The sequence below is a fragment of the Vulpes vulpes genome, chromosome 13 (assembly GCF_048418805.1).
Source record: "Vulpes vulpes isolate BD-2025 chromosome 13, VulVul3, whole genome shotgun sequence".
NCBI lineage: Eukaryota > Metazoa > Chordata > Mammalia > Carnivora > Canidae > Vulpes > Vulpes vulpes.
The window spans coordinates 63,428,824-63,442,381 of record NC_132792.1 but is presented as its reverse complement, the minus strand read 5'-3'; the positions used below and the strand labels follow the sequence as shown (position 1 = coordinate 63,442,381).

General features: G+C 39.7%; 1 protein-coding gene across 4 annotated transcripts in view; it reads right to left on the bottom strand.

Moving 5' to 3' along the window:
- Positions 1-13,558, bottom strand: part of CRH (corticotropin releasing hormone) — a 174,570-nt gene that overhangs the window by 93,636 nt on the left and 67,376 nt on the right. For all 4 annotated transcript variants that reach the window (XM_072734631.1, XM_072734634.1, XM_072734632.1 and 1 more), the window contains one exon: positions 10,281-10,473. The gene's annotated coding sequence lies outside the window, so the exon portion shown is untranslated. The remainder of the gene's footprint in view (positions 1-10,280; positions 10,474-13,558) is intronic.

Here is a 13,558-nt window from a genome sequence, read left to right as displayed (position 1 = left end):
GGAGCTTTCTTTACACTTGATGCTTCCAGGTTACTGGCTTATTAAACTCCAAGTCTTTATTTACAAGACAAAAAGAAAACCCAGGGAATTTACCATTATAGTGTTCCTTGAATCTTAAGGTTCCTAGCTGTTCTGCCTTCTTCTCTCCACCTTTCATAATCTTCTTATGTGTGTTTTATATATACTGTCCAGGGTTTGGGTTGTACTTAACCAAAGAAATAGAAAAAGTATGTCTAATTCCATCTTCCCAGCAATGTATTTCTTCCTTAGCTAAAAAAGAACACTTAAAAGAACTGAAGGGCTATTGGCACAGTTGTTTTGAGAAGAAAGCACCAGCTAGCCATTACATTGTTCATATAAATATATTCATTATCAGATAAATATATTTATTGTCAAATAAACATATGTTAGTTATCATAAAATTTAAACTAAACCAGTATTTATTCTGATTCTCATTCTCAGGAAATTTGGTTTTTCTTTAAGGCAAAGAGAAGTTTTCTTGTAATGTGAAATGATTCATTTTAATAATTCAAAAGATTGTTCAGTTGTCAACTTGATATTATAAATGTTCTTTTAAGATTTATTTATTTTAGAGAGAGTGCGCAAACGTGTGCCAGCGCATGCACTTGCAAGAGTGGGAGGGAGAGGGGCAGAGGGAGAGAAAGAATCTTCAAGCAGACCCCCTGCTGAGCATGGAGCTTGATGCTGGGCCCAATCCCACAACCCTGAGATCATGACCTGAAATGAAATCACAAATCAGACATTCAACTGACTGAGCGACCCAAGCTCCCAGATATTCTAAATGTTCTTATATGAAAGTATATTTGTATCAACTTGTTAAAAAATGCTTTAATTTGTGGCAGGTTACAGATAGAGCAGTCTTCAGATTAAATTCTGCCACAAATATTACCATCAATATATTAGCAGATACCAAGAAAGCAACCTTTTTTCTCAACTAGATGAAGTCCCATTCTCTATCTTCTTAAATGTTCTAAACATACCTTATATTTTTTCAAGAAAAGCATGAATTCTAGAAGCAAAATCCAGTTAATCTCTCAATCAGCCTCAAGTGACCAGAATCTTCTAAATTGTAGGAACATAAGACTTTACTGTATTTAAGTCTCAGACACCAACCCCATATGTGAGGGAAGGTAGGAAGGCTTCCTAGTTTCTTATAATCTTTCATGCAAGAGTGGGAGAGCATCTCTAAAATATTTCAATCAATCTTTTCATGAAAATATCCACTAGCATCCCCTACACATCACAGAGAATTCAATTGCTCGGAAGTAAAGGACAGGGTGAAGGAAGAAGTAGTAGACTAAGCATTTTACTGTTTTTCCAGAAGTGGAACAGCTAGTAACACCCTGTGTTACAGAGTCACTTTTTCTAAGCTTCTGAAAGTCTCTAAGTTTCTGAAAGTCATATTAGGATGCGATAAACATAGTATTCTTTCCAAAGTTGTTTTCAGACTTTTTAAAAAACTTGTACTCCGGTAGAAAATAGGGAAAAGACCACCTATCTGTCTACTATTACCCAGTCCCCTCCCCAGGAGGGTGGTTCTGAAAATGTGGACCCCACACCAGACTTACTGAGTCAGAATCTCTAAAATTAAGGTCCAGAACCAGCATATTTAACAACCTTGTGGTAACTTGGGAGATCACTGCCTTTGTTCTTGGTGGAACATAGTTTGAAAATCATTGTGCTATAGTTAGTTTACTAGTTAGCATATGCAGAGAGAAAATCAGATCTCTATGGGGAACATTAAGTGGAAATAGAACCACCAAAATCTTCAGTCACAGTGATTAATTAAAGGGTAGCCACCACAGGTGGTCCTGGGGTCCAGAGCAGGAGCGTCCACGTACCAAAGACCAAACTCAGGCCAGGATGACCTCCTATTGTTTTTGCTTCATTGAGTTATGAGGCGAATGATAATATAGTGTAGGTAAAGGTAGGAGGATTTTCTTTCAAATTCCTTTTATGAAATAAACTTCTTTTAAAATAGTAACTTGTTGAAACATTTTATGTCTTATTGAAACACCTTGCTATGGAAACGTGACATTTAAAGAGAAATCTATTAGTCAATGAATTTCAATTAATGACGGTGTTCTTTCTGAAGTTGACGCCAATAATTTAATTGATCAGCACCATTAGCTAACATCAGTCACCAAGGGGACATGGGTAGCATTCCAAACAGAGAACAGAAAGAGGGGGTTTGGAAGAAGTAGGCTACATAAAGCCAAATATATGTAGAATAAACAAATACCTATGCTGCCATACACACCTCTTGGGGCTGAGCCTTGTTCTCATTCTTCCCCACCTCATCTCACTCAGAGTTCTATGGACCCTATGGCACCTTGTTCCATTCCACGGCCAGTCCCCACACTGCTCCTCCCCCTCACATCCCATACTGGGCTCCAAATGGAATTGATTTCCCACAGCTCTACTCATAGAATCAGAACAGATGAAATCTCTCTCCAACATAAAAACCTTTCAATATTTACCATGTCTTTAAATTGATTAGCTTGGTGGTCAACTAATATTCGATAAAGGAGGAAAGACTATCCACTGGAAGAAAGACAGTCTCTTCAATAAATGGTGCTGGGAAAATTGGACATCCACATGCAGAAGAATGAAACTAGACCACTCTCTTTCACCATACACAAAGATAAACTCAAAATGAATGAAAGATCTAAATGTGAGACACGATTCCATCAAAATCCTAGAGGAGAACACAGGCAACACCCTTTTTGAACTTGGCCACAGTAACTTCTTGCAAGATACATCCACGAAGGCAAAAGAAACAAAAGCAAAAATGAACTATTGGGACTTCATCAAGATAAGAAGCTTCTGCACAGCAAAGGATGCAGTCAACAAAACTAAAAGACAACCTACAGAATGGGAGAAAATATTTGCAAATGACATATCAGATAAAGGGCTAGTTTCCAAAATCTATAAATAACTTCTTAAACTCAACACCAAAGAAACAAACAATCCAATCATGAAATGGGCAAAAGACCTGAAGAGAAATCTCATAGAGGAAGACACAGACATGGCCAACATGCACATGAGAAAATGCTCTGCATCACTTGCCATCAGGGAAATACAAATCAAAACCACAATGAGATACCACCTCACACCAGTGAGAATGGAGAACATTAACAAGGCAGGAAACCACAAATGTTGCAGAGGATGCGGAGAAAAGGGAACCCTCTTACACTGTTGGTGGGAATGTGAACTGGTGCAGCCACTCTGGAAAACTGTGTGGAGGTTCCTCAAAGAGTTAAAAATAGACCTGCCCTACGACCCAGCAATTGCACTGTTGGGAATTTACCCCAAAGATTCAGATGCAATGAAACGCCGGGACACCTGCAACCCGATGTTTATAGCAGCAATGTCCACAATAGCCAAACTGTGGAAGGAGCCTCGGTGTCCATCGAAAGATGAATGAATAAAGAAGATGTGGTTTATGTATACAATGGAATATTCCTCAGCCATTAGAAATGACAAATATCCACCATTTGCTTCAATGTGGATGGAACTGGAAGGTATTATGCTGAGTGAAGTAAGTCAATCGGAGAAGGACAAACATTGTATGTTCTCATTCATTTGGGGAATATAAATAATAGTGAAAGGGAATATAAGGGAAGGGAGAAGAAATGTGTGGGAAATATCAGAAAGGGAGACTCCTAACTGGGAAACGAACTAGGGGTGGTGGAAGGGGAGGAGGACGGGGGGGGGGGGGGGGGGGGGGGGGGGGGGGGGGTGAATGGGTGACGGGCACTGAGGGGGGCACTTGACGGGATGAGCACTGGGTGTTATTCTGTATGTTGGTAAGTTGAACACCAATAAAAAATAATTTTATTATTAAAAATAATATTAAAAATAATAATAAATAATAATAAATAAATAAATAAATTGATTAGCTTGGGCAGCCCCAGTGGTGCAGAGGTTTGGCGCCACCTGCAGCCCAGGGCGTGATCCTGGAGACCCTGAATCGAGTCCCACGTCAGGCTCTCTGTATGATGCCTGCTTCTCCCTCTGTGTGTGTCTCTGCCCCTCTCTCTCTGTCTCTATGAATAAATAAATAAAATCTTTAAAAATAAAATAAATAAATAAATAAATAAATAAATTGATTAGCTTATCTTGTGTGTCTTTACCTCATTACCGGAGCAGACCAGAGAGATGGATTATCATCAGAAACCTCCTTCCTGAGGCTCTAGCCCCAGAATATTGCCCAACAGCAAACAGGAGTCTCTCTGTTTATAGTACCTCCCAACTTATATTTGCCACAAGCGATCTCATGCACAATCGTCAGGGGTCACGCTAAGGTCCTGAGAGCCAATTTCTACCACTGTCCTGTGGGAAATTACCTTGATGCCATTTCAGGCTATCAAAATGCCAAAAATACTACCAGGAAGTCATGAAATGGTTTGCTAAAAATCCATTTAGAACACATAGGGAGAAAGAAAGGAAACGAGGCCAGGATAAGTGGCCTTTAAACAAGGTTCAGACAGTGTGGAAGGACCTCACTGCTCGAATTCTGGATTAGCAGTGTTCATTTGTCCTCAATCTCTCTCTCTCTTCCCTGCCCCCACACAAATACCTATCTTACAGTGACCAGAACTGAGATTTGAACAAGGGGGCTCACAGATGGAAGGTGCCTTGGGCACATACTTTAACTCTCTTAGAGAGATGTAGGGACAATTACCTCTGGCTATAGCTATAACTCATCAGTGAGCTGATCAACAGCCCTCGGTTTATTTGTATTTCTTGGTCAGAGGACACATAGGGTCAGAATGGCACTAACAATTAGGGCCTCATGAATATTAGGTGTTCATTCAGAAACCTGACTACTTTGTGTCTTTTTTATATTTAGCATCTTGCAGATCCCATATACATTTAGTGTATAATGAATATTTAGTACCCAGGACCTCATAAATACTAGATATCTTTTGATCCTTTTATTCCTTCCCACCTATGTCTGACTCAGGAATGTTCTAATTACTAACTGCTTGTTTATACGTAACATACTTTAAATGTTTCACTTATGTTTTATTTTATTTTATTTTTTTGTTTCACTTATGTTTTAAAAAAAATTATTCAACTTCTATAATAGAACTAAATATTTCAAAAGCAAGTGTATTTGGCAACCACATTGCCCCTAACTGCCAGACTAGTAACCGTATCAAAGAAAGAAATTATTTAAGTCACCATAATTTATCTACATTATATGGGAAACCTAGCCTAGGCTCCAGAGCAGACTGGCTGGTTTTAACCACTCTGAGCTATGTGGCTCCAGGCAACTCACTTACTCTCCTCATCCTTCAGTGTCTTCAACTGGAAGAATAATGGAATTTACTATGTATAGCCATTCTGTAGATTAGATGAAATAATCTAAGAACTCAGAACAGTGCCCGGTAAATAGAATATGTGATATAAGTGATAATTTTGTAATAAAATTTACCATAGACCCCTTCACACAGGTACCCCCAAAACATCTCTTTTTCATTTAAGCTATCATCTAAACTTAATGCCATTTCTAGGTCTGGAATCTACCTCTGTTCCCTTTGGGGAAATTACAGGGGTACCTGTCTTATCTCAGATTATGTGACAAAGCAAAGTAAATGTAAATATGACATGACTGTAACACAATGTGATCAATCCAGTGAGAGGACAATGCAGAGAGTATTACCATCTCCAGTTCACTCCCCAATCATCTCTCATGTGAATTGCACTGTTTCCAATCATGTTACCCTCCTTTTAACCCAGAATTCCTATTCTCTGTAGAACTGATTTGACTGTATATTATCTGGCTATGGTTTTTTTCTCCTTCTCCTGCCCTGTTCAGCTTAAAGTACTCTACGTCTGTTAGCTAGATTATGAACAAATGCATCCTGCCCCTCCATCCATTCTCCACTTGACCAAGAATGCATCATCTTGCTGCCTTATACCAGGATTCACACATCCAAACCCTAGTTGTCAACACTATCTGCCCTTTCCCTTCAAGATCTTCCTCAATCATCTGAGTCCCATCTGAAGATAGAAATGATGAAGACTAATAGTCACCCTTTCTCCAACAGGTGCTATGTACCAGGACATGTGTTCATGGCTTCCCACTCAATCCCTAATCCTAATACCATAGGCATTGCAGTCAGCACCCACAAGATTTCCTGTAAAGCATCTCTTTTAAACCCAGAGACAGGAAAAATTAAAATGCATTCGAAATTAAACTGTAAAATCAATACACAGTAGATCAAAAATATGTTGTCACCTTAAATACCTAGAAAGTGAAGAGTCTTGCATTAATTGTCCAAACCCAGATAGAATGCATAAAGTTTTCTAAAGAAAGAATGTGCCATAAAAATTGTAGAAAAAGTCAGTCACTAGTTGGTCACCCCAAGAATCATTCCCAACTCCAACTCTCTTGTCACTTTCTACTATATAGGATGAAAAGCCAACTACTTGCTTTTCCAGCTTCTTTGCAGCTGGAGGGATAGGAGGCAAGCATGTAAAGGAACCATGCAATGGGATCACATAACCCAATTCCAACAAATGAGAAATACTGGAAGTCTGCTGGGGATGTCTACAGGAGGTTTTTGCTTTTATAACAAAGGGGGCGCTCCTCCCCCATCTCCTCCTACCTGAATGAGAAACATAATGGCTATGACCAGAAAGGACATGGCACTTATACTTTAATAGATCTGAGTTCAAATCTGTTTTTCCACAATTGGAGGTGCAGTGTTGGGCAAATTCTTCAACATGCCTCAACTGTAAATGGGTTTAATAGTATCTGTAGATGTTCCGATGAGAAGAGAATGATGCACCAGAATGTTCAGACACCTGAATCCTCAGCTATTATATCATTTCCAGCTGGCACCTTCACGGAATTACCAGATTTTAATCAGAAGGCACTTGACACCATTACTACTCTCTGGGTGCATCCAAATCCCTTGTTCTGCCCATATCTCTGAATAAAGTCCATTTATCAAACCCCCTCAATTGGACCATTTCAATGTGCTATTTACTTTCTGCTAGAGCCCCAACTGATGCAACCACTGATGAAATATGCATGTCTGAGGTGACTTCACTTGGATCAAGAGTAACCAGTCCAACTAGACCTCAGAGGCACCCTTCAATTCAAAGACTCCAGAGCCAAGCCTTCCTTCCTTTCCCTGGGGACCCTGGTCTCCCACCTGTCTCAGGAATGGACACACACACACACACACACACACACACCCATCCCACCCCAACCAAAGAAAAGGAAATAGCATCTAGGCAGGGTCAATAGCTGGATTTGACTTTTATGGAATGAAGAAAAAGCAGAAAGGACCAAAATGCTTTAAACTCCATCCAGTTTCATGTTATATCCCTAAAGCCTACTGTAGTGCTGTCAGTGAGCTCAATAAATGAATCATAGAAAGGACTCCCCATGTCCATATCCCCACTCCAGCCTAGGAAAGAAGGAAGAGCAGAGATGAAGGGGAAAAGCTTCTCGCACAACTAGGCTGGAGGGAGGAGGAGGCCAACAATTATTCAATGATCTCAACAGTCTGGAATTACTTATATGGTGCATATTGTGCACATATCTTCCATTAATTTTGATCAGGCTATCAAAATCTTGATATTTCCCCAAACTGATATAATTTCCATCTGATATAATTTCCATCTGATATAATTTCTCTTATTTTGAGAAGCAGCTTTCCTCATGCTTAGTGGCCAACTTCCATTCATTGTTTAGCCTGAAAATTAACACAACAAAACCCCAGTCCTGCCAGAATCATACGGTTTCCATAATCTTAGTGGCCTTGAGCTTTTCCTTCTGGGCTTCCCTGCTAAGCCAACTGTTGCACTGCCTAGAGCTAGGCTTCTGGGTTTTCTGGCACCTCCGAGCCACTCATACCATTCTATCCCTACTCCTGCTATCTTAAGATATGCCTTTACTGCTCCCCGGATTGCCATTTGCTACTGCCAGCAATTTACCAGTAATCAGCAGCAATTAGCAGCAGCCCGACTAAACACAAATTAGAAGCAACTCAGCAAACTTAGAGGGAGAAATCTCTGAGAATTTTGGACAATGTATGATCTCTTCTCTTCCTCCAGCTGAAGAGAAAAGCCTTACACCTGTCTCCCCAGAACTCTAAAGAGACTGCTAATGTACATTAGATCCTGTAAACTCACAAGAAGCCATTCCTTCTTTGGGTCTGCAACATATCTTTCTGGAACTCCCTCCATGAAACACGGTTTGGCATGCTCAGGTGTAGCCAGATGGCAAGTGACTAGCTTCATGTTATCCCTCAGTGATGAAGGTTCGGAAGTCATTCACCTTGAGTTTCTTCTGACAGCAAAATGACACCAAAGGACTTCACAGGGGTGATGTGCAGAGGTGGTTCATGGAAATTAACATGAATATGTTAATATCATGTTATCATGAATATCATGAATACTAATACCCTCATTATTCCATTCAAGACACAAATTGGCCATGCCCACCATCCAATGCCCAGAGGTCAAGGTCTGATGAAAAATAAGACATGGGCATCAGTCAGTATGGAACCACTGGTCATCTGAAGAAAACCAATCAGCGATCTATCTACATTATCATTAAAAACAAACAATTCTTAAGCCTCTCTATGTTCTAGACACAGTGTAGGCACTGGTATTCAGAGTTAAGGAGTTCATAGGTGGGAAGAGATTGAGATATCTAAGCGGACAGTTATTATACAGTATGATAAACACTGTGATAGCAGGGAGCACTGGGTGCTAGGGAAGCTTGTAAGAGAACATCAGGAAAGGCTTCCTGAGAGATTGATGCTCAAACTAAGCCTTAAAGAACAAACAGGAATCAGTAGGGCAGAGACATCCAAGGGCACATCATGTGCAGACAATCTGAGACAATGAGAAAATCTGGGACATTTGGGAGCTGTACTTTAGTTCAGCTGGTAGGTCAGGAGACAAGAAAGGCATGAAGTAGCAAGAGACGAGACTGAAGAAAGAGAGTCAAAGGAGGCAAAAATCTAGAGGTTCTTGGTGAATTCCAAGGTTCTTCCAATCACTATTTTCTTTTTAAAAAAAGAGCTATTAAGGGGCACTTGGGTGGCTCAGTTGGTTAAGTGTCTCCCTTCAGCTCAGGTCATGATCTCAGGGTCCTGGGATCGAGCCCCACATTGGGCGCCCTGTACCATAGGGAGCCTGCCTCCCTCTCTCTTTCTGCCTGCTGCTCCCCTTGCTTGTGTTTGCTCTCTCTCTCAAATAAATAAATAATATCTTTAAAACAAAAGAGCCATGAAAGAATAGAATTTTAGGAACAGAAGAGAACTTGGATATCAACTACAGCCATCTATTTTATACACAGGTAAGCTCAAGCCTACGGAGGTCAAATCAGGATAAAAGGCAATACACTGAGAGGATGGGATGATAGTTCACATACGTATAACATCTTATAGCCCATCACACTCTTTCATTGCCACATATCAATAATGGAGGTAAACATGAACAAGCCAAAAGTTATTAGCATGCCTCAATCACTGCCCGGGATGAGTATTCCTCAGTAAGACCTTTTATGTCTCTGGATCTCATTTTCTTTTTTTTAATTTATTTTTTTATTTATGATAGTCACACAACAGAGAGAGAGAGAGAGAGAGGCAGAGACACAGGCAGAAGGAGAAACAGGCTCCATGCACCGGGAGCCCGACATGGGATTCGATCCCGGGTCTCCAGGATCGCGCCCTGGGCCAAAAGCAGGCGCTAAACCACTGCGCCACCCAGGGATCCCTGGATCTCATTTTCACATCTACAGAATGACTAAGGCTTTTTCCAGTTCTAATACTCCACATTCCTAGAAGCTAGCACTACTGAGTCTTTACTGCCATGCTGGAAAAGAATAACTTTTCCTCCAAACGCCTGGAGTTATAATTTTCTGAGGGTTTTCAAAGGGGATCTAAGCTGTATTTCTAATTATAATCCTTTTCATGCTTAAACAAACTAGTTACAAATAATCTAGCACCACCCTTATTAAAACTGTCTCCAATTAAACGAAAAACCAAGATGCCTCCATAAACTCTGGAAACACCTCTGATCCCCAAAGAGTCAGCGTTGCACTCCAAACTGAAATTGTTTCATGATATGCAAACAAAGTCCCAAAAATTACAGCTTTCTTTTTTAGTTTAAACTTAGGTACTGAAAACCCACAGGAACATTCAATAATAAAGAAATGAATATGTTGCACCTTCCGCCTTTCTCAACATTTATTATTAAAGACATTTGCAGGAGAACAGGCTCACATTGCTTAGGAATCCATCCAGCCCTGCTGATAATTCTCACTATGAGGTAAGGAACACAATCCGAGAGGTCCTTCATCTTCTGGAGAGTGGAACAATGTGGCTGTCAACACAAAGATTGAAGATGCAGGTGGACGCTACTCAGCAGGAGCAAAAGGATGCCTCGGTAGCAGGGATCATGTTTCATGCAAATGACCTGAAAATCAAGAGAAGGGAAGAAAAAAAAACAAAATGTAGTTTTCTAAGTTTTTCAACAATGGTATCTATTTTAAAAATAAGGGTTCTGTGCTTCAGGGCACTGTGCTTTAGTGTGAGATCTGAACATGGAAAAAGATCAGTTGCCCTCAAGGAGTTTACAAGGAACAGGAGAGATGAAAACTTAAAGTAGAAGGCAGCAAGAGATGAGTATCACAAAATCAGAAGGTGAGTTCAGAGAGGAGAGAAATCACATGCTGGGGTATCAGTGAGGCTACAACCAACTTGGGCAGAGCAATGCAGGGCTGTGGCAGGAGGTAAATGAAGCAACTGTGCTCCAGTTGTCTGAACCACCTCCCTCTCACCAAGCACTCTTCCTTCACTTAACAATTTCCCTCCTTGCATCATCTGGATTTCTTTCCTTCTTTCACTTGTTCATTATGTATCTCCTCCACTAGAATGCAAGCTCCATGAAAGCAGAACTTTGCCTTGTTGTCTTCAATGTCTAGATCATGACTAGTGTGGAATAGGTATTGAGTAAATGGTATAGGAAGTAAGGCAGGCATGCAGGAAATAAGGAAAGGAAAGGGAAGGAGGGAGGGAAGATACAGTCCACAGAGATGAACTTATGACCCTATCATCTTTACCTTACATCTTATCTACATTTTAAAGTTTGATGCGGATTACTTGCACTGAGAGATCTCCCTCTGCTCCCTTTAGCCTACCTAATTCTTAACTTGGCCCTAAATTCTTTTACAGTTCTGTGTCTGGCCCTTCCCCATCATGCATTGCACCAAACTCCACAATCATTTGTACATGCCATGTCTTTGCTCCTGCTATTCCTGTGCCTAAAATAGCATCCTTCTTGTACCCTTCTCTGCCAGATAAACTCCCACTCACTCTTCAAAACACAATGTAGCAATTTAGCAATACTTAAAATGTTAAATGTACACTCCTTTTGATCCATCTACCCACTTTTGGAAATGTATTCTTGAGGTTTTCTCACATAAGACCAATGTGAGCTCTTCTAGGAAGTTCTACACTCTGAGGCCAGGCCACAGGCTCTCCTGTGTTCGAGTAACACACAGAGCACCCCTCTCATTTATCATTTATCCTACAGTGTCTACCTAGTCCTTTTCAAAGTATTCTCCTCATAATAAACCTGAGCAGCTCAGGAAACTTACATCCCTAATGGGTAGACAGACAAAATATCAGTAAGAGAGCAAATAAATACATAAATATATACTTTCAAATAAAAGCTGGAGAAAAAAAGAGGGATAATGCAACCTCCAAATAAGGAATGAGGAATCTCCTTTGGGGGGGGGGGGATGGAAAATGTTTATGTTAAGGAAAACGAAAGAAACAAAACTGCTTATAAATTATAATCATGGCTACATATAAAAATGTACCCTAAAGACATTTCTCAGAAAAACTGGACTGAGATATACCTAAAGAGAATCTTCCTTTTTTAACTTACTGTATACTTACTGTGTAACACAGTTGACATATTTTTAAATCTAAATTCTCCTCTAAGTGGCAGTACTATGCACTTTGACCTTTGCTCAGGCGTGATCCTGGGGATCTGGGATCAAGTCCTACTTTGGGCTCCCCCTTGGGGAGCCTGCCTCTCTCTCTCTTTCTCTCTCTCTCTCTCTCATAAATAAATAAAATATTTTTTAAAAACATCTTTTTTGTACTGAAGACATCTCAAGAATTCTTTCTTAGCTGTTAGCTCTGAACCCCAACATTTCCTACATCGCCTTGCATACACTTTTCTGTGTATATGGTATATTTTACAATAAAAAGAAAAACTAAATATTTTTATAGGGTCAGAATTTTCCACAAGTAAAATTCTTATATGAAATGAGGAAGTGAGGCAAGCAAGACCTATTGGCAAAATTGCTTTTTAGCTTTTCCCAATGTTTAAAAGATTACCACCTTAATAAGGGCATACATCTTCAACGTGGATGGAACTGGAAGGTATTATGCTGAGTGAAGTAAGTCAATCAGAGAAGGACAAACATTGTATGTTCTCATTCATTTGGGGAATATAAATAATAGTGAAAGGGAATATAAAGGAAGGGAGAAGAAATGTGTGGGAAATATCAGAAAGGGAGACAGAACATAAAGACTCCTAACTCTGGGAAACGAACTAGGGGTGGTGGAAGGGGAGGAGGGCGGGAGGGTGGGGGTGAATGGGTGATGGGCACTGAGGGGGGTACTTGACGAGATGAGCACTGGGTGTTATTCTGTATGTTGGTAAATTGAACACCAATAAAAAGTAAATTTATTTTAAAAAGAAAATAAGGGCATACATCAATTCACTTGCCTTTTCATAATATTATATTTGAGTTGGAGGGCTTTATTTATCTTGTAGTTAAATAAGCAAAACGTGTAATGAATAAATACAGTGTATTTACTCTCATCCATTAAATGGAAGTAACCAAATATAATTATATTGGTCAATCCAATAACTAATCCTGAGTCTTTTGGTTTAAACCAGCATATGGGAATCATTAAGTTAGCCAAAGCCATATCTGAGCCACAAAAGTTAATACATGAAATTGCACCTGGCAGAAGTATCTAGAACTTCCTATCTGAAGTGTACTAGTGACAGCTCTAAGCACTTTGGAAAACAAATACAAAAAGTTGAACTGTCTGAACAATATTAAAGCCACAAAGTGTGAAACAAAATAAGCCTCACAGTAACCAATTTTTCTATAGGATGTATCACTTCTTTTTTGATCATGATATTCAGTGGAGAGAACTTTTCATCTCTTAATCCAGAGTCCATCACTTACCCTGTACAGATGAGTAATTTGAATTAATCATGTAACTTCTCAGGCCTCTAATTTTCTCTCTATAATACATAGGGTGTAGGCCAGCCATCTCTAAATTTGCTTTCCAGTGCTAAGATTCTCTGAAACCAAGTGAAACATATGTATGTATGTACATAGGTATGTATTTATTTATTTAAATTTAATTATGAACATACAGTGCAATATTGGTTTCTGGAGTAGAATTCAGTGATTCGTGACTTACACACAACACCCAGGGATCATCACAAGTGCTCTCTTTAATACCCA